Here is a 21,930-nt window from a genome sequence, read left to right on the forward strand (position 1 = left end):
TGCCCTTAACACAAGTAAATCGTGCATAACCAAAATGTAACATAGGCTATTTGTGATGTGGCTATGATGATTCTGCCACCAAAAAAGGGGTCAGAGACACATTATTTTTTTTCCTACCCCATTTTCTGGAAGACCCGCCCCTACTCTGCCTCTGATTGGTTAGGTTTAGGCAAAGGAGTGAGATGTTATCCCCGCCTCCAAAGTCTCAAAAGTCAACTTGACGAGCGAGCGAGTGTTGAGCAGTTGCGAGCGCGTAGGGAGGGTCGAGCGAGCGCTCGTCACAGCCCCGTGCTTGCGGGACCGCATTTGTGCACGCGGAGCAGAAATGCTCCCTCGCGAGGATGGTTTTCCGCTCGCGGATACTGTTCTGTGCGCTCGTATCACGTGCGCGCGCCTGGTTTTTATGTGCGCGGGTTGTGAGACTAATTAAACGCCATACCCCAGGCGTCAGGTCTCAGCCTTGCTGCCAATTTGACATGGTGGCCAACGGTGGTACTGCAGCCTAAAATTCACCTGCGGCCCTTTTTTCCCATAGACGGCCATTGTAAAAGACAGTCCTCTAAAACTGTTAAGAAGATACCTACAACACCACACAAGACCTTAAAACACTCTTTCAATTATGTATTTTTTAACCATGAAGGCCGATTTTTTAAAAAATCACTCAGAGCCATATTAAACACTGTTTTTTGTGTGTGACGTCACCTCAGGGTACGAGCAAAGCACGCGCCTCTGAGCTCTGCATCGGGAACGAGCCTCCTGCTTCCTCTGCTGCTCCGTCTGTCAGCTGTGTTCGTACAGTCCAGCTTCGCTTTTATTAAAATATGAAGTATTTTAGCCCACCGGTATTTAATATGTACAGATAAGAACTGATAACCGAAAACGGAGGTTTGGGATTAGGTGTGTTTTCTGTGCTTGTTCATGCCATGGAGATGTAGACAGCAAGCTAACTATATTAGCCTTGTTTTTAGCCTACTTCACATGTATTCCACAGGTCTGTCTGGCGAACCCAACTAGTCATGCTATTCATCACTTTTGTATTTCGTTGTGAATTAACTTTCATGTTCTTTTTTTTTTCTTTTTTCGATTTCTAATTCAGTTTCATGACAGTATTGTATGGTGCTGTGTGGTTAACCTGCCTGCATGGTAGTGACTGTGAGTCTAGCTGCCAGTCAGAGTTGCACTGTGTTTCTAAACAGAAGTGTGTGGCTGCTGTGTAGGGAAGTGAAGGTTGACTTAGCTTTGACAGACTACTGATAAACTCTGCCTGTATGATGACATCTTGTCAAACTACCACAGCAAAGTGCTGTAAATGCTACAGGGCCAAGGATACAGGGCCAACTCATGATTTTCATTACCTGGCTCTTCTAAGTAACTCAAATAAAAATAGCAAGGAACTGAAGCTGCATTTAAATGTCAGAATGTAAAGTCAAATTCATCAAGCATGACATGGGTTTGATCTTGTGTACTTTCAGTGGTGTAGTCTAGTTTATTGTAGTGGGTATACTGTGATGATTCCCTCCCAGCCTCGTACACACGTCCCGGAGTGACACCCCATAAGCACCACCACACTCACAAACGCATATCTCCTTTAGTATGCTACAATAGAATAGAATAGTGATTCTCAGGGGCGTTGTTAGGATTTCAGAACATCCGGGGCTCAGCCCAGAGGAAGACACAGAACTATAGTAGGGGGGTCAGGGGGCATCCCCCCCCCCCCCCAGGAGAATCTTTTTTACATTTAAACAGCAAAATGCATCAATCTGGTGTAATTTGACATGAACATGGGTGTAAATGAAGCAGCATAGTAAACAGTTTGAGCAGCAGTCTGTACAGGCCAACAGTGATACAGTATATTGTAGTCTGTCTGTCTCTCTCCTCAGGCCTGCCTCCTGAATTCTTCTCTTGACACTTATTTGTCTCCTCCCCTCATCTCTCTTTGTCTCTGTCTCCTCTCTCTTGTTCATTTCAGGTTTTGCAAAAAATGAACAGAGACACAGTTATCCAATTAATATATAAAACTTTAAATATATATGACATACTCATCTGTCTCTTTACTGTAAAAAAAAGATCCAATCCAATCGTAATCCAGTGAGTTATATTTAATCAAAAGTTATATTTCTATATATTTCACTACCTATATCACTATATTACTACAACCTAATAGTGAGCTACTTTGGTTTGTTTGTTACGTATGGAAACTTAACTTTAAGCATAACTCATTTTAAGAAGTAAATTATTTAACCTGTGATGTCCTATTGTTAGGAAGCTGATATTTTCAATGCCACATCAAAGATCACCATGAAAAGCCTAATCCATTCTGAATGGCTGGAGGATGGCTGGAGGCACAAATTAAAAATTACATTTTTAAACATTTTCTCGCGTTTAAGGGAAACAATGTCTTGAGTTGAAAATAATATAGATGTTTCATGTGAAGAGAATTAGTTTTTGCATTTAATGTTCAGCAGCCCACATAAGTAGACCTGAATGGGAGGATTCAGTAACTAACTGACTAACCAGCTGACTGGAGAGAAATAGTAACATTTTGTTTACAGTGATCCAATATTATATTGAAGATGTTGAGCTAAAAAAAAACTGCTGGAGCTTGTAGGCATCTAACCATGAAGCTATCAACCAAGTGTCAGTCCAAGCTAACACTCCAGTGTCCATCTGGCCGCCTATGTTAGTCAACTCGCCACCACACAGCTGCCTGATTTTTGCTGTCTTTCCAGATATGGATAATCAATCACTTGATTAAACTAACCTATAACATATCTTACCTTTCTTCCTCTTTTGAAAACGTGAAGAAGATCCACAACCTGTCTTGTCTTTTCCTGACATTGTGTTTCCTGGCTGTAGCCTACCTTGCCTTCTCTGACCTAGACTAGGACTGACCGATTAAAATCATCCATAACGTAGCCTATTCCTTTAGTTCGACTCAAACTACACGATGACAGATTGGCAGAGCCCCCTACCAAACAGACACACATAGCAAGCAGCGACAGGTGAGTTCGATTTGTGTCCCAGCATGTACCTCGATGCACCCAAAGCCGGGCTTTAAAGCTGGCTCACGTAAAATAAACGTCTCGCTCTGACTACTAACTCGAATTTACCCCGCACTCTGTGCGGGCAGATCTCTGTAGACAGCGCTCACAATGGAGCGTGGATGGTGAGAGGCGACAGAAACACAGTCATAGCGCACAGGGTGAATTTTATGAATGGAAGTGTGAATGGAGGAGATGCCTTCCCCTGCAAAACTTATTTTATTGCAGTTATACTCTACCCGGTATTTGCGAAACAAAATCACTGAAGCGAAAGTTCTGTCACAAAACTATATTGTTATGTATCCTTGCGCATTTTTAAGTGGGTATACGGAAATCCTGGAGCCTTCTTAGTGGGTATATGGCATATACCTGCGTATCACGTAGACTACACCACTATGTACTTTAGTCCATTGGTTCTGCAGGCTGTATCCAGCAGACAGCTACAGGTAGGACTGTGTGAACATCAGGCAACACAACATGCATACTCATGAAGTTGGTCTATGCTGTGCGGCTTCAGTCAAGCTTGGGAGAAATGTAAACATTATCCTACTATAGAATGAAGAAAACTCTGTCCGTCCGTCCGTCCGCATCCATTTTGCTCCTCAACGGGTTGGCCAATCAATCTCAAACTGCACATGGGCATTAAGCATTGGCATAGGCAGGGACTGACGGAGCTGATTTTCCATTTTCCCAAATTTACGCTCTTTATGCGCCTTTTTGCCAAGTCTGCGCGGAGTTGTGGCGCGCGCATCCCCGGAGTCTGCACATAGTTGTGGCGCGCGCATCCCCGGTTATCTGCGCGGAGTTGTGGCATGCGCATCCCCGCAAGTCTGCACGTAGTTGTGGCGCGCGCATCCCCGGGCATGGACTAGTCCTACTATAGAATGAGGAACACTCTGTCCGTCCGTCCGTCTGTCCGCATCCATTTTGCTCCTCAACGGGTTGGCCAATCAATCTCAAACTGCACATGGGCATTGAGCATTGGCATAGGCAGGGACTGACGGAGCAGATTTTTCCATTTTCCCAAATTTATGATGTTTATGCGCCTTTTTGGCAAGTCTGCGCGGACTTGTGGTGCGCGCATCCCCGGGTACGGACTAGTAAGATTGAATGAGCAGATGTGCTTGGGGAAACCTGCCTAGTAATAACAAAAGTGATGACATCTTTATCTTTAATACAAACTTAAGACAACTTCTCACAATGGGATAGTGACGTGGAAATTAGAGTTGCAAGCAAATGACTTCTAGCAACTACTGGCTGAATACTTACTAATATGTATTAATATAAATATTAATATAATTATATAATAAATTTAATTAATATATAAATATAATTAATTATAATATTAATATAAATATTAATAGTGTTAATATAAATATGTATTAATATTATAATATTTAATATAATATTGACTAGTGAGTAATCAAAAGTTGATATCTAAAAAGTTTTAGATTTTAATTTTAGGAGATTCCTTCTCTCTTCTGCTCTGCTCACAGCCGCCCCTCCCCCACTAAACTGTCCTTCCACACTCCCAGCTGCAGCTGCACGCCAGCCCCCAGGCGTCAGGTCTCAGCCTTGCTGCCAATTTGACATGGTGGCCAACGGTGGTACTGCAGCCTAAAATTCACCTGCGGCCCAAAAAGCTTTTTTCCCATAGACGGCCATTGTAAAAGACAGTCCTCTAAAACTGTTCAGAAGATACCTTCAACACCACACAAGACCTTAAAACACTCTTTGAATTATGTATTTTTTAACCATGAAGGCCGATTTTTAAAAAAATCACTCAGAGCCGTATAAAACACTGTTTTTTGTGGGTGACGTCACCTCAGGGTACGAGCAAAGCACGCGCCTCTGAGCTCTGCATCGGGAACGAGCCTCCTGCTTCCGCTGCTGCTCCGTCTGTCAGCTGTGTTCGTACAGTCCGGCTTCGCTTTTATTAAAATATGAAGTATTTTACATGAGTAGCCCACCCGTATTTAATATGTACAGATAAGAACTGATCACCGAAAACGGAGGTTTGGGATTAGGTGTGTTTTCTGTGCTTGTTCATGTCACGGAGATGTAGACAGCAAGCTAACTATATTAGCCTTGTTTTTAGCCTACTTGACATGTATTCCACAGGTCTGTCTGGCGAACCCAACTAGTCATGCTATTCATCACTTTTGTATTTCGTTGTGAATTAACTTTATGTTCTTTTAATTTTTTTAAATAAACGATTTTAAATAACTTGACCTGTACGCGATTTCTAATTCAGTTTCATGACAGTATTGTATGGTGCTGTATGGTTAACCTGCCTGCATGGTGACTGAGTCTAGCTGCCAGTCAGAGTTGCACTGTGTTTCTAAACAGAAGTGTGTGGCTGCTGTGTAGGGAAGTGAACCGGGGGCCTATACTACGAAGCAGGATTTGGGGTTAGCGAGCTAGCTTTGCGTTTAACCCTGGCTTTTCGGTCTCACGAAGGTGGTTCACTTTTAACCGGGGTAGATCACCATGGTAACTTATGCTGGACGGCTAACCTGCTCCGGAGCAGGTTAAGTTCAGGGTATCGGATCAAAACGTATGAAAGGCCCGCCTTCTGACCAATCAGCTCTCTGGAAACAGGGAGTCACCATTCCTACAGGATCCCGATATGGACAAATATACAAATGAAAATCCCAATAAAAAACTGAAACCTGTTATTTTTGAATGAACAGACAGTAAGAAGTGCTGTTCGCAGGGCGACGTGTTTACAGACCAGTAGAATCACGTTGTTTTCCATGATAACTTATTATATCGGAGATATAGCAGGTAGGCTACTTAATTGACCATATTATTGATGGATTAAAGGTACTGTTGCATATATTAATTGCGCTGACTTTATTTAATTTGTTTCCAACAGTGTTTGGTTCAATGTCGGCTATTCATATTCCATTACCGCAGCCCCGAAGAACATGAGGCCGACTTTATGAATAGAAAATCTTTTTACAGCCTCAATGTGTCCACAAACTATTTTATCAATGAAAAATATGCCCACTGTGTCCTAATGACGGAGCAGTTCCTCCAGTAATCCTCTCTAGCCTTGGAAGCAGAAACAACTTACTTTTCGCAGTTATGTTTTGTAATGCTGACAGTTATTCATTATAAGACTTTGTTCTTCTTGAGAGAAGAACCCAATGTTAGTAGCTATCCATTTCTTTCCGATACCCATGTGTTGAAAATGTCAGCAGGAAATATTAGGGCTTATATCATCCTATAATTAGGTCTATTGTTTATGGCTTTTATTGTTTGATTAGCCTATTTTATTATTTTCGCCTATTTTTAGGCTATTACTTATTTTTATAGTTTTGCGCTTATATTCTATGTCCTTTTCCCCACTGAATCATATTACTTTTGCTGCACAACTATCTAATTTCCCCACGGGGATCAGTCGTTTCATCTTATCTTATCCGAATTGTCTGATCTGGATCTGTCCATGTTGCAAGTGATTGGCTATTTGTTACAAACCCCGCCTCTTTCATGTGAACGCGCTCATAGCTGGATAGGTAAATCCTGGGTTGACAGAGCCAGTTGATAACCAGCTACGTGAGACCGGTTATCAGGATCGCCAATGTTAGGTTTAGTGAAGCCGGCTAACTCAAACATACCCTGACTTTGTTGAACTTGCTTCGTAGTATAGGCCCCAGGTTGACTTAGCTTTGACAGACTAATGATAAACTCTTGACTGTATGATGGCATCTTGTCAAACTACCACAGCAAAGTGCTGTAAATGCTACAGGGCCAAGGATACAGGGCCAACTCATGATTTTCATTACATGGTTCTTCTAAGTAACGTAAATAAAAATAGCAAGGAACTGAAGCTGCATTTAAATGTCAGAATGTAAAGTCAAATTCATCAAGCATGACATGGGTTTGATCTTGTGTACATTAGTCCATTGGTTCTGCAGGCTGTATCCAGCAGACAGCTGCAGGTAGGACTGTGTGAACATCAGGCAACACAACATGCATACTCATGAAGTTGGTCCATGCTGTGCGGCTTCAGTCAAGCTTGGGAGAAATGTAAACATTATAAGATTGAATGAGCAGATATGCTTGGGGAAACCTGCCTAGTAATAACAAAAGTGATGACATCTTTATCTTTAATATAAACTTAAGACAACTTCTCACAATGGAATAGTGACATGGAAATTAGAGTTGCAAGCAAATGACTTCTAGCAACTACTGGCTGAATACTTAAAATATGTATTAATATAAATATTAATATAATGATATAATAAATTTAATTAATATATAAATATAATTATAATATTAATATAAATATTAAGTGTATTAATATAAATATGTATTAATATTATAAAATTTAATATAATATTGACTGGCGAGTAATCAAAAGTTGGCATCTAAAAAGTTTTAGATTTTAATTTTAGGAGATTCCTTCTCTCTGCTCTGCTCGCCCCTCCCCTACCAAACCGTCCGTTCCACACTCCCAGCTGCAGCTGCACGCTCACGACCTGCTCACTTGATGACGAGAGCGCAACTCGTGGGCGCGCTACTCCTGGCGGGAATACGTAAGCAGACACTACTGCGCATGACCCGTGGGCCGCACATCACGGAAGTAAACCAGGAAGAGACATTTTTTTTTGGCGTATGCGCTGGGTGAGCAGCTTACGTTCAAATGAATGGGCGGCCATATTTCCGTTCATCCTCCAGTTAATATAGAACCTCCTTGCTGCATGCTCCCGACCTGCTCACTTGATGACGAGAGCGCGTCTGGGCTCGCTAGCTCGCTCGTGGGCGTGCTACTCCTGGCGGGAATACGTAAGCAGACACTACTGCGCATGGTCCGTGGGCCGCACATCACGGAAGTAAACCAGGAAGAAAAAAACTTTTTTGGCGTATGGGCTGGGTGAGCAGCTTACGTTCAAATGAATGGGCGGCCATTTTCCATCATCCTCCAGTTAATATAGGCGTATTTCATGCGGCTGCCATCTTGGAATCGAAAGCGAGGCTACGGTGGGAGCCCCCAAGAGGAAATCCCCTTGGAAATCCCGGCTGCGGGAGCTAAACAACAATGGCGTGGACTGCCAACCTTGAGCTGTTACCAACGTTTACAATGAACGATGTAGAAAAATGGGCCGAGGAGGGATCTCGAATACCAAGAGCAGTCTTGCTGAAAGGCTACAGCAATTGGATTGAAGGGTACATCACTGATATCGAAGGTAAGGTAACGTTTTTTGGGTTGTGTGACTTAGGCTAGTTATGTCGGTGAGCAAGTAAGCTAACGTTATTATATTAGCCTAGGGAATGGCTTATCATAGTCTTGTATTATCGTTAGATTGCACAATATGCACATAAGCTTTTGAAAATGCATTGTATTTGTTCGAGCTTTGCTTTGCATTAGCTAACGTTAGCCGTTTACTTAAGTTACTCTGTGCTGTTTGTTAATTGGTATGCTGACGTTTGGTCATCTTATCCAACGATTTTACAGTCAGGAGGAGCGAGGCAGGCAGTGTTGTGAGGGCAAGGGCATTTCGCTCAATGAGGAAAATTGACACCCCTTACAATGTTCAGGTAGCTGGTTAGTAGGCAATTTGGTGCTTAAGTTCAAGTTCAGACGTTCATGACATTATCACCTTTCCTTGCTGGAGGACAACATACCACAGGAACCAGTAGCATATGCTTGATTAAGAGAGCTGGATGCATATTACTGGGTGTATATTATTCATGGTATAATGAACTTCAGGGTTTGTTTGATAGATCTAGGCTACCACTAAATTGTTTCTTTAAGGGTATGTTAAGTCCCAGCAGGGCCAGGTACAGGTGCAGCTTGAGATCAAATGGATCATGGGTTTTCAATGAAGAAATAAAACAGCAGCTAGCCAAGCAGCACTCTGATGACATAATGCTGTAGCTGATGTTTATATATATATATAACTATTGAAAATCCATAAATCTACACAATGCACAACTTGGTATATATTAAGTTTGTGCTTTTTGCTTATACTTTTTATCAGACACTCATGGTACATCATGGAAGGGGATTACACTTTGCAAGATAGGCCTATGAGTTTGAAACTGATCTGTTCCAGTTGATAGACTTGACATTGAAGTAGTCCTTTCCAAAGAGTTGTAAAAGATGACCAGGCAGGACATGAGAACACTTCCATGATGTTTGTTCTCCATTAAATGGATAATACATAACAAACTCTGATCTCTGTGCCCCCTAAAGGCACAGTATGCAGTTTAGGGAAGGGTAATTGGACTGTCCCATCATTATTTTTCCTGAATCCTCATTTCCCCAAACAACATTCTGGAGCTTTTAGGTTGTGGCTAATTAAAATAAATATTTAATGACTTGTTTAACTTGATTCTTTCACTGTTTAACCAGGTGGATTTTCCGTCTGGAGGCGCCTTCATCGGGCAATCAAAGTGCAACTGCAAAGCTGGACTGGGTCACTGCAATCATCAGATTGGGTTACTTTATACTCTTGCACATTTAATTAAACTAGGCTACAAATCTGTACTACCTACAGTTAGTAAAACCTCACTGCCACAGACATGGCATGTTCCCTCACGTACATTGGGCTTGACACAGCAACCTATCAGTGTTTCCCACAGGTCTGAAATATACTTGTGGTGGTAGCTGCGGAAAGGGCCGGCATTACAAAAATGGTCTACTACATGTGACAAACAACAAATACGTGTGACCTTTAACACAACATTTTGATTTATTGAATATTTCACATAATATATTTCACAGATCCAACCCCCCAACCCTCCCCTCCATCTACCCACTTGGGAGGAGTAAGACAAAGTAAAAAAAATTAAGAATAAAACACTTTTTAGTGTGTACAAAGATGGCACTGTTTGTCAGAGCACTTAATCTTTCGAGGTTTTTCAAAGAAGAGCTCCAACGCCTGTGCATATGGGAACGCCTGTGGTGCTGGTCCATTTATCGATATTCGCAGACATGCAGCCAGGTGCTCCCCTTTCAGTCTGTTTCTCAGGTCAGTTTTGACCTGAAAACAGATGAAAAACAGACACTTGGCTTTAAATTAACTATATAGAAATTAGATGCAAAATATATTTAGTGCTGAAAGAAATATAAAATTCACTTACCCTGTTCATGGTTGAAAAATCTCTCTCGCAGTTTACACTGGAGACGGGGATGACCAGCCCTGCTGCAGCTAGAAGGCAGAGGTTTGGGTATATTTCTGCTCATTCATCGTTTTCACTGGCCAGCAGCTGCATGATCTGAGCTTGCGTCTTGTCCTTTAGAGATTAGCCAAGGCAGGGCAAAAGAGCATACAGTGTAATTGAAACATTTACAGATGTCAAAACAAGCAATTCTAACCGCCAAGACAGACGAGACAGAAATCAATTCAGTTCATATTAATTCAGGTAATTTACCAACCTTAAATGATCCTGATAGTACATGCTGCTTGTAAGAGGTCCACTCCTGCAGAACTGTGGCTTCCTGTCCTGGGATGAATTTCTTTGTTAGGGTGTTCAACATTGAAATGTTGGTCATTTCATCTGAGGTAACTGCCTTTGGACCCAGGACACTGAGGGCCCCTAACACTTCAATGTGCTGGAACCTGCACTCAAGATTGCTCTCCAGGCTGCAGATGTAAGGTTTGAGGACCTGGAATGATATATTATACATTTTTCAGTTCAAGGAAAAAAGAATCTTAAAATTTTAAAGTAAGAAGGGATGTATTTACATCTCTGACGAATCTGGCCCACAGCTCTTCCCGGGGGCGCTCCTGGTTTCCATGTCCCCTCCTGCTCCTCTCCTCCTCACTGGCAATGCTGAAGGCCCCAAGTCCTTCTGGGTCATCCAGGTCTTGGTGAAGGCGAGCAAGGAATGATCTGGGGAGTGGGGTCTCGCCTGCCTCCAGAATGCTCCTCAGAGTAGCAAGTGTGACTGGAACCTAAATGTGGAAAAAGACAACAATATTATAGATCACATAATGCAAATATCTGGGAGCATCATTCTTTATCAAATGCATCCCTTTGTAATCTACCTGCTCCTTTATGTGGAGAAAGTTCACATCTGCTCTCTGAAACACCTTTGATAACATTGATATGTGGGGCAACACATCTGCTTGAAGGTAGAGGGCAGCCACAAAGCGGTATGTGGCACAGAAGGTGTATAGGCCTTTGGCCACTGGGCACTTCCTTGTGCTCGCCTCCTCTGCAAGAGCAGCCAGCACGGCTGGAAGGCTCCTCTGGAGATTTTGTATGGCTAGATGCTGAGATAACCACCTTGTATCTTTCACTTCCTGAACAAGTAGAAACACTGGTAAGTATAAAATAAATAATATGACACCACAATAGTATTATGAAAATTGGTGAAAACGCACCTTAACTTTCAAGTCGCTCAGACCGGGAGTAGTGGCGGCGGATCTCAGTGTGGCTGATCTATTTGCACTGTTTCTAAAGAACAGGTGCAGTTCCTGTAGATGGTCCCTGAAGGTAGCCATATATCTGACAGCATTTGAGGCATCTTTGCATGCCAGTGCTAGTTTGTGAGCAGCACACGCTACAGAAACCAGCTTTGGAAAACTATCTGTGAGCTGCTTTGCCACTCCATTCACACGGCCTAGGTTTAAGATGTAAATTTAGTGTTGGGGGTGTCATTTTGTTTCCTTTGTTAAATGTGGGCCTATAAAGCCCTTTGAGACTGTAACTGTGATTAAGGGCTATACAAATAAACTTGACTTGACTAGTGTTAAATAACAGCTGACAATACAAATTTTACACAATCTACCAGATTTAACAATAAACTCCATACCCGTCATCACCGCTGCACCGTCTGTCCCGAGTCCGTAGAGCCTGTCTACCGGGAGCTCCTTCTTCTGTAGTACACTCTTGATGGCAGCAACAATGCTGTCCGCTTTCCCATCTTCCAGAGTTACCAGGTCAAGGAAATGGTTAAAAACACACCCCTCTTTATCCAGGTGTCTAAAATACAATTAATAGGTTTTCACACATATAACACATAAGTATCAACTAGGCCTAAATCTTTATATAAATGCACAGCATTCCTTCAAAAATACCCCACCTAACATGTAAATCCAGCTGGCGGTTTACGGACACATCTGTTGTTTCGTCAACCTCTAGGCTGATTGCTTGAGATGACCTTATCTCTTCCACAATAGGCAACTCTACTACCTGTGCAAGGATCTCCAGCATTTCATCCACTATTCTGTGTGATTGGTAATTGTTTCTTTGATCCACCTGAGAAAAGGAGGTAATTTAACATTTTGCTAGGCCTGTGGTTAAAGTTCTTAGTTTCACAAGTATCAATTTGTAATAGGTTTACCTTCAGCTTGTCAAAGTAATCACAACCCAAAAGCTGAGCTAGACTTAACAGCTTAGGGTAGTTGGTGTGGTGAGCAATCTCATTCTTTACTAGCCAGTAAAGGCATTTGAATCCCCCTATGATGGCCTCATGCTCGATAATAACGGTGGGCTCAAAAGCCTGCATCACTGAGTAGCCTAGACCAAGAGCAAAGAAATAATTCATTATATGGGCCAAACATGGTTAATAGGTTGCAGAAATTAGCTATACATAAAAAAAAATTATATACCTGATGCAAGTGAGGCCTGATTCTTTATACTATATTGATGAGCCTCTGAGGAGATGTGGCGCTCCACATAATCCTTGCGGAATACAAGAGCCCCAACTTCTATGAAAGCCCGTTTTAAGGGGCCTTTCTTTACTGGAGGCTTGTGTTGCCTGCACACTCGGCAAAACATTCCTAAAAAAAAACGTGTTAATTCTTACAAAAAAAAGTTTTATTACAAATATGGCCTTGCAAATGCCATTCATACCATGCTGGGTGAGGTAGAGCCAATGCTTGAACTGTGGGATTTTGAGCCAGTCAGGGTTCCATCCTGATTTGCGATGCTTGGAATCTGAAAATGATGCTTTGGTTAGAATACAGCATTTAAATGGTGGAGTTCTCCTTGCTCTGTCATACTATGTCTCTCTCGGTGAATGGGATGCTTGGAACTGTGCTGCTTGGTCACCTGCACCTGCCTCTACCACACTGGGACCTGCTGCTGTTTCTACCACACTGGGACCTGCTGCTGCTGCCTCTCCCTCAGCACTCTCACTACTTGTGCCAGCAGCTTCACTGACCGACCCTTGGAATTGAGAACAAGCTTGAATCTAGTTTGGCCTCTGCATTTCGTCTCACTGTTGACTGCAATTGTAATTTCACGTCAAATTAACTGACATGTAATTATTGAGGCTTATGCATTTATTTATTGCCATTTCACGCTAAATGCTAACGTTGGCTAAGTTACCTGTGGTACTGTGCGTCTCTCTTCCTCATCCTCACGCCTTAAAATATTTTTGAATACTCATATCTGCTGAGTAAATGCATGAAAAATTAGTAGTCTAACCTTAGCTAAAGTTAGTCTGTGTCTTTCTAACTGCCATAGCCCAAAGAGAAAACAAATTACAATCTTTCTTATATTTAGCCAGGACAACTTTGCTGCATGTTGCGCAATGGTCAAGTTACGTGTGCTGAATACACTCTTGAGTCTTGTAGCTACCAACGCAGCATAGTTGCCGCTTTCTTTCATAGAATTCGAAGCTACTACCAAAGTCAGAGAACAATTACACACTAAGGAGAAAAGGAGTTGCTTTACCTGGTCCTTGCTTGTAAAATATCCACCGTGTCCGCGTCTTCTAACGTAATACCAGAGAACGTCTCTCTCTCTGTGTTTCTCTGCAGCGCATGTGTGATTGTCAGTAGACCCTTCTCGCGATAGCAGAACGAACAGGTACGGGAGCGGTAGAGCGAGGGGAGATTGTCCACTAGTTAATCGATCGTGGATGGCGTCGTTCTCTCAGACGGATAAAAAAATAAAAATAAAAAATGCTAAAATGGGTCGCCAAATATACTTTGGCGGCCGTTAATATACCTGGGCGGCCCGCCCAAGTAAAGTCTATGTGTGGGAAACACTGCCTATTAATACAGTAAGAATATCTAAATTAAAGCCACCCACAGCTAATCCACCCCCAAAGAAGTATAAAAGAATTTGTGATGGCATTGTACCCAACCTCTATTGCCCCATTCCAGTCCCCCTACCAAGTGATCAATTTGCACACGACCTTCAGAAGAACCTCGCTGACATTGGAAGCAACAGCCAAATGTACAGTCTACTGCTGGCATCAAGCAGACACCCAGTAGATAAAGTCGCAACTGAGTTTGGAAACCTGCCCCGTGGATCAGTGTTGACCTATCAAGTACTCACCCTGCCCACCACCACCACTGACCACCACTCTGCATTTCCTCTGCCACCACAACCATGCAATTATGCAACAGCTCTCAACAAAGATGAGAGTATCTACTACTGCGGCATGGCTGTCACCCTCTCTGATGCCGAGGCACTGGAGATCGAAACAAGGGGGCAGAGCACAAGCAAGACCTGGCACCGTGTCCGCTCCCAGCGTCTGACATCATCTGGTTTTAAGAGGATAGTCTCAAGGGTGGCAGACTTCGACAGCTTGGCAGCCAGGATGCAGAGACAGAAGAGGGCTGTGCAGACACAGGCAATGAAGAGAGGCTTGGAGTTGGAGCCAGTTGCAGCGGCACAGTACGAAGAGGTAACTGGTAACCATGTATACCCTTGTGGTTTTGTCATCAACCCCAACGCCCCCCATTTAGGTGCCTCTCCTGATCGTAAGGTGGTTGACAACTCTGGCCTTCTTCAGGGGCTTCTTGAAATCAAGTGTCCTGATGTGGATAGCTTCGCTGAGTGCCAGTACCTTTCTGCAGGACCAGATGGTACTCTTGCTTTACCAAGTTGGATGTATTATTTTTTTTTTGGATGTAGTATTTTCTGCCTCCCACTGTGCAGATAAGGCGAGGAGTGGCACACAAACATACACATGTACACATACAGGGCCTCTGCTGTTTCATTACAATAGTCATACTTACATTTTATGTTTAATATGTTTTAATGATTCATACTATAAGAACTGTGTTAATGTTCTATGAGTTGGTTTTAAGACATTTGTACACAGTTGCAGAGTGAGTCAACATTTTTCCATTAAGAGAGCAAATTAAGACAGTGAATTCAAAAATGATCATACATGGTTTTATTTAGTAATGATCATTTAGCACATACATTCCATACATTGTCTGGAATACATGTAATTAATAAAAAAATTTAATCACATTTAAAATGGCTATCTTCATTTCTATACAAGTACATAAGAGCCAAACTTTTAATGTTGTGTAAAAATAAGTGTGAATGTTTCAAGCTATGATTCTCTACTGGATTTTACAGAGAGAAAGAGGTAGAATCTGGACACTGTGTTGATAGCTCCTGATAGTTTTACTTGCCATTAAAACTATCAGGAGCTATCAACACAGTGTGCAGATTCTACCTCTTTCTCTCTGTTATTTTTTTTTTTATCCAGCACCTGTAGTAAATGTTTTGGATGTGTGCACTACTTTCTTCTCTACTGGATTTCACCACAGGATTAAAACAGAGGTCCCTGAAAGTTGGTCAGCAGAGCGCACACAGTCCACAGCTGGTTGACTGACCCACACAGTGAAAGGGGCATGACACCATCAAAAATGTGGTACTCTTTTATGCGCCTGATTGCCCTCTCCACGTGGATCCTCAAGCGGGCAATCTCTTGTGTATATGTTATGTTATCTTGACTGAATTGTCCACTTGGCCCTAAGAATGTCAGGATTACAAGTTTTACATTGATGTCAGCAAGCATGTCTTTATCTGCCATGACTTCGTCACCTGGCTCCAAGAGGTTCAGAATGCCCGACTCCTTGGTAATTTCCTTATCTGAAATTGAGCCTGTATAGAGATTGCTGACTAGGCTAATTGACCCAGAGGGAGTGATGCCAACTAGGGATTTCAGTGTTGTGGTACCTTTGTAATGGGAGTATGTCACTGTGTTCAGAACCTTTGAGCTTGCTGTTTGGATGTGGATCTCAGTGCAGTCTAATACCACCCGTGTTTTGGGAAAGGTCTCTCTGAAGAATGGTGGCATTAGCTCATCTACTGCCTCTCTACTTGGCCATACTGGTAGTGTGCCAAGCATAAAGTACAGGTAGTTGCCCCATGTTATACAGGTCCTGCTGACTGTGGCCTGCGACACATTGAACCGCACTGCTAAATCCACAGCAAAAAAACCCTGCCTCACACGGCAAAGGAACAGGAAAAACTGGTCAAAGAGGCATAGGTGTTGTGCATGGAACCCAGCTTTCAAAATGTGTACTTCAGTATGATTGAGACTTTGCATTTGACTCCATCGCACCATAGACTCTGCTGTAGGCTTTAAAGCTAGGTGGAGCGCTTTGATGGTGTTGTAATCTTTAAATCCAGTGTAGAACATGATCAACTTCGGCTCACACTGGAAGCGTTGGAGACAAAACTGCTCACTTCTCAGCTTTTGAATGTCTTCCTCCAGACAAGCAATCTGCTTCTGTGCTGCATCAAGCTGCCCTTCCACAGACAGGGGCTCCTCCAGATAATCGTGATCATGTAGTGCCTCCAAAACTTGGTTGGAACTGTGTGTTAGAGAGGGAAGACAGAAGAAAATAGGAAATAAGAAACTAAGTACCAAGCAGGTTGTTGAGGCATCACACCACAACCATGATTAGACTGTATGCAGGAGTACTGTATAAAAGCAGCTAAATGCAGTGCAAAAGGAGACTGTTTACATATTTAGACTTCTTGCCAATATGCTTTACACTTCATTCAAGGATTATAACATCCTCAAAGTGCTCTACAGACTACAAAAAAGCCTATGTTGAGGTGAAGTGAAATGCAAACACAGAATCATAAGAGCTGGATTCAGAGCACAACATATATCTCTTCAACCAGATCTTCCCATTTCAGTGCCTTGTGAGGCAGATACCAAATGGCAGTAGTGGCAGTGGATGCGCTATTGCCCCACTACTCTACAAAAGATCTTCACCAAGACTTGAGTAATGGTAATCTGGGAAAGTAGTCTGGACAGTGAAACTAATCCTACACAATGTGAGACTCGTCACCCCAATGTTCTTAAACTGGCTTTACATGGTGCAACCTGAATACAGCTGCAGTTCCATGCAACGTTGTTCCGTGGGAGAACCATCCGACGAAAATTATTAATTGGGTTTGTATCATCATTTGGAATGTTCCGGATGAGTTTGATAGCGTAGCAACAATAAAAGTTTCATGCAGATATTGCATGAAAGTTGCATTGTGTGAGGGCAGCCAATAGGGCAGTTCAATAAGGAGAACACTACATTCATATTTCCCTTTTAGATTCGTCTTGTATAATAATAATAATCTTTTACAGTTGCTATGCTACAAAACTCACCCTGAACATTACAAATGATGATATAAACCAAATTCATGATTTTCATTCATTGGTTCTCCCACAGAACTCAGTTGCATGGAACTGAAGTTGTATTCAGGTTGCACCATGTAAAGCCAGCCTAAGAGATTGCTTGGTTGAGGTTAAGGATCCATGTGGAGAGGGCAAACAGAAGACTCAATGAATACCACAGGGTTAGAGTACATACAAGGTAAAAATAACCTACATCCTATAATCATTATCCTGCATAGCCTAATCTTGCAGGCCAATCATAACTCAAAACAACACAACTGACAGTAACCAACTCACTTTTCTCCCTCATTTAGATTTGGAAACTCCTGCTGCTCTTCTTGTTCCTCCACTTCATCAGAGTCACTACAAACACAGGAGAAAAACATTAGCCATGATGATCTCAAGTTGATAGATGTGCAGTTAAGGTGTAAAACATATGTGCATACTCACTATAGTACATCTTCTAACTCTGATGTTGATGCCTTTACCCCTTGAACACAAACACGAACCCTAAACAAAAATTACATTTTATATTAATGCCAATGCATTTATCATCTTTTTCATGACAACATGCAAGGGATTTAGCTAATGTCTGCTAAAGGTTACCTCTGGATTCGTTGAATTGTCCTCCTGGACTTGTGTTGACACCATGTAAACAAGGACGGCACACTCCCACCTTTCAGTTTATTCAGACCGGTGAGTGATCTGACTATGCAGTCCTTGGTAAAATGTTTGGAGCACACTCTTGTGTTGTCCGTGATCTATTGAGAGATGGAATCTGTTAACATGTAGTTAACATGTAGTAACATGTAGAAAGCTAGAAGCAAACGTTAGCTAGCCTAGCTAGTTTGCTAACGTAATTACCTGAAAATGTGGTCCAACATCCCTCCTTATTTTGGCAATCCACGGGTGGACGGGTGTGTGGGTGACTCGGAAACCGATGGAAAGACAAGCCTTGATCACATTCTCTCCTTTGGTAAGATGAACAGTCTGGTACACAACAATATGACATGCCACCGCCCCTTGTTACTACTCGCTAGCCGGCCGGCTTGCCACGATTAAACTCCGCTCTCAAAATACTTCTGGGATTTCTCCCACCACGGCCTCGTTTTCATTCAGGGACATTCCAAAATGGCGACTTGCGTCATATAAGCGAATAGAACCTCCTTGATTTGAAACTGGAAAAACACGTTTGGAAACTTTCCCTTATATTACGTAAATGGTTCACCGAAATGTGTTTCTGAAAACATTTGAGGCGAGAAATCAGCCATGCAGTTGCTGAATCTGTCTTCATTTTACATCGACAACGGCTAGTTTAAAAGTTTGTATACGAGTTTCGCCCAGCTGGCAATTTTAGGTTCCAAGAATGTTCCCCTAACATTCCCATTAGGTTATGAAAACGTTACCTTGGAATGTTTAGATAACGTTTTTAGCGGCAAGTTTTTTAAGTGTTCCCAGAATGTTCTTTCCCTAGTTAGGAGAACGTTATTTGAAAAATGTTCTTAAAACATTAAAAGAAAACATTCCTATAACGTTCTGATAGAACATTGTTAAAACGTTTTTTGCGGCAAGTTTTTTAAGTGTTCCCAGAATGTTTTTTCCCTAGTTAGGAGAACGTTATATGAAAAATGTTCTTAAAACATTAAAAGAAAACATTCCTATAACGTTCTGACACAACATTATTAAAATGTTTTTTGAGGCAAGTTTTTTAAATGTTCCCAGAATGTTTTCTATTGTTAGAACATTTGAAAACGTTTTTAAAACATTCCTTTAATGTTCTGACCGAAAATTAAACGTTTTTTAAATGTTCCCACAATGTTCTTTCGCTAGTTATTTGAAAACGTTGTTAAAACATAATGTAATACAACATTCCACTAACGTTCTGACATAATTAAAACGTTTTTTAAATGTTCCCAGAATGTTATTTCCCTAGTTATGACGTTATTTGAAAACGTTCTTAACACATAATGTAACACAACATTCTTATAACATTCTGACAAAATGTTTTTTAAAGTAAGTTTTTCAATTGTTCCAAAAACATTCTCTTTAGTTCTATGAATGTTCTTTGAATGCTTTCCTAACCTTACCTGGTTTCAATAGCGTTCCATTAATGTTAACCTTTCTTAACATTCCCAAAAGGTTCTTAGAACATTTGTTTGAATACAAAATATGTACATGAAATGTTAATAACTTAAAATATCTCCTAGATTAATCAGACCTATGCTAGACTACAACTGACACCAGTAAAACAAAGTTCATTTGTTTCAACAAATTCATTCAACGAAACAAATCATTAAAAAAAAAACATTTCTTTTATTAAGATTTTTTTTTTGGTATGTGGGGGTGGGGTGGGATGTGTGAGTGAGTGTGTTTTTGTGTAGAGATGGGGTGGGATGTGTGGTGGCGGGATGGAATGGGGTGGGATATGGCTGTGTGGCAGAATGTATGTGTGCAAGGTGGTGTGTGTGTGTGTGTGTGTGTGTGTGCGCGCGCGCGCGCGCATGTGTAGTAGTAGCAGTTGCTCGGCCATAGATGCTCCATCAAGGAGAGTCCCCTGGACAGGCAGAGGTAGAGGGCACCACTGGATTCCGGTTATCCACCTGCATAATCATAATAATATTTATTTAAAATTCTGACATGATAACATCACAGAAGCTCTTTCATGAATCCTTTACACTCACCAGAGTCCTTCTATGGGGTGCATACTTTAGTGTTTCCCCAATGATGCTGTCAAACACATGCTCTGTGACCTTTGGATGTGTCTGATGGCAGGCATCTTAGAAAAAAGAAATTAAAAACATAAAACGCAATTCATAAACCACACAGTCCTTATGTGTCTTTGTCTATGACAAAATACTACTTAAAAAATAATAAAATAAATAATAATAATAACATCAGCATATATATTGTATCATAAATATTGTTATATACATTAGTGCATTGGCACAAGGAGTAACTTCATTTTGATAACTTCTCTTCTCCCCCCAAACATATTGCTCAGAATCTCAGCAATTCCATTACTGATTGTTGTAATTCAACAATTATCTTTGAGGTCTGTTTGTGCTGAGAATCATTATGGAATTTTGTCTGTAGTCCCAGCCAGTCAAGACTGACTGCTGTTTCACCAATTATCTCCGTATAGGCTTGAATGGGAGGCAACACAAAAAGTTATGTTTTTTAGATATCTTGCTAAAAATTTAAACAGCAGTCATTCTTTACTGGCTGGAGCTACTGAAAAAATTCACAATGATGATTAGCAGCACAAACACACCTTAAGCTGAATTGAATTAAAATAATTGTTTGAGGAGAAAACATCACTTTTTGCATTGCCTCCCACTCTCGATATAACAGGTGGAATATTAACAGCAGTCATTCAAAAAGTTACCCCTTGTGCCCATGTACTAAACATATTGGGGCTAATTCATAAAATTCTGTGATAACAGAATAGCGGGACGCAAAATCTGCACCACGGTAATTTTCTCTGTTAAATTTACCACACCCGTGAATACCATGACGGAGCCACGTTACTGCTGTGCTATCCTCAGCTGTAGCCCAGGTGACAACCAATCAAAACCAACATGTTAATTAAGATTTACATATGCAACGCCTGTGTGTCAATGGGCAGCAGAGACACGTTAGAACGGCAGATAAACCTCTTCCTTCTCAGTCACTCCTACTGCTGTAACTGCAATGTTGGCCATTATAAACCAAATGTTTATGATGTCACTTACTGAAATTATAAATTGATCGGTGGTGATTGTCACCTGATGAAGACCTATCAAAACGTTGTAAATATATGGCAGAATTGGCAGCAATGTGCAGCGTTCTCTTTCTGAAATACTTCAGCTCTGCTACACTCCAGCACCTGCTAAAAAGTTTATGGGACGTGTGTATTGTCATCTTCTCTTTTTATCATGATAAACTGAATCAAATCAGATGGAAACTGGCGTTTACAAATGCAATCACAGCCAGTGTGCGAGTCACATTTATGAAACATTTTCACGTTTCCAATGATAATTAATCCCCTAGGACACAATGTGACTTTATCTATTGATTTTTAAATAATTTACATTAATTTTCATTAGTTTCTAATGAAAATGATTAATTAATGACTAATGAAACAAATTTCATTAGTTTCATTAATTTCATTTCATTAGTTAACATTAATTTCTACAATATACCGTCTGACTAGAACAGGTGGTATTTTTTGCAGCGCGGTGTGCTTTTATGAATCGCTTTCCCAATATGTAAATGATCAAAAGGGGTGGAAGAATAACGTCCAAATATTTCACGTTTATGAATGAGGAAACACCCTACCGTGACGGTATCTGCCCCTAACGTCGCACTAAACCTGCCGGTAAGTTTTATGAATGAGCCCCACTATGTTTAAAAAAAAAAAAAAAACACTTTTTAGACAAACGCTTCAACTGATTTCAGATTTGTGCATAAATGACCACAGAGAACAATTGTATAAAAGGAAAATAAAAAGAACAATTGTGGGCATTTTTGGGTTAAAGGCTAAAAAACTACTATGGATGAATGTTCAAA

The 21,930-nt window shown here is 41.3% G+C and overlaps 1 pseudogene; it reads right to left on the reverse strand.

The window, feature by feature from the left end:
- Nucleotides 1–15,525: 15,525 nt before the first annotated feature.
- Nucleotides 15,526–18,530, reverse strand: LOC139932137 (uncharacterized; annotated as a pseudogene).
- Between the last annotated feature and the right edge of the window lie 3,400 nt (nucleotides 18,531–21,930).

Source organism: Centroberyx gerrardi, chromosome 5 (assembly GCF_048128805.1).
Source record: "Centroberyx gerrardi isolate f3 chromosome 5, fCenGer3.hap1.cur.20231027, whole genome shotgun sequence".
Classification (NCBI taxonomy): Eukaryota; Metazoa; Chordata; class Actinopteri; order Beryciformes; family Berycidae; genus Centroberyx; species Centroberyx gerrardi.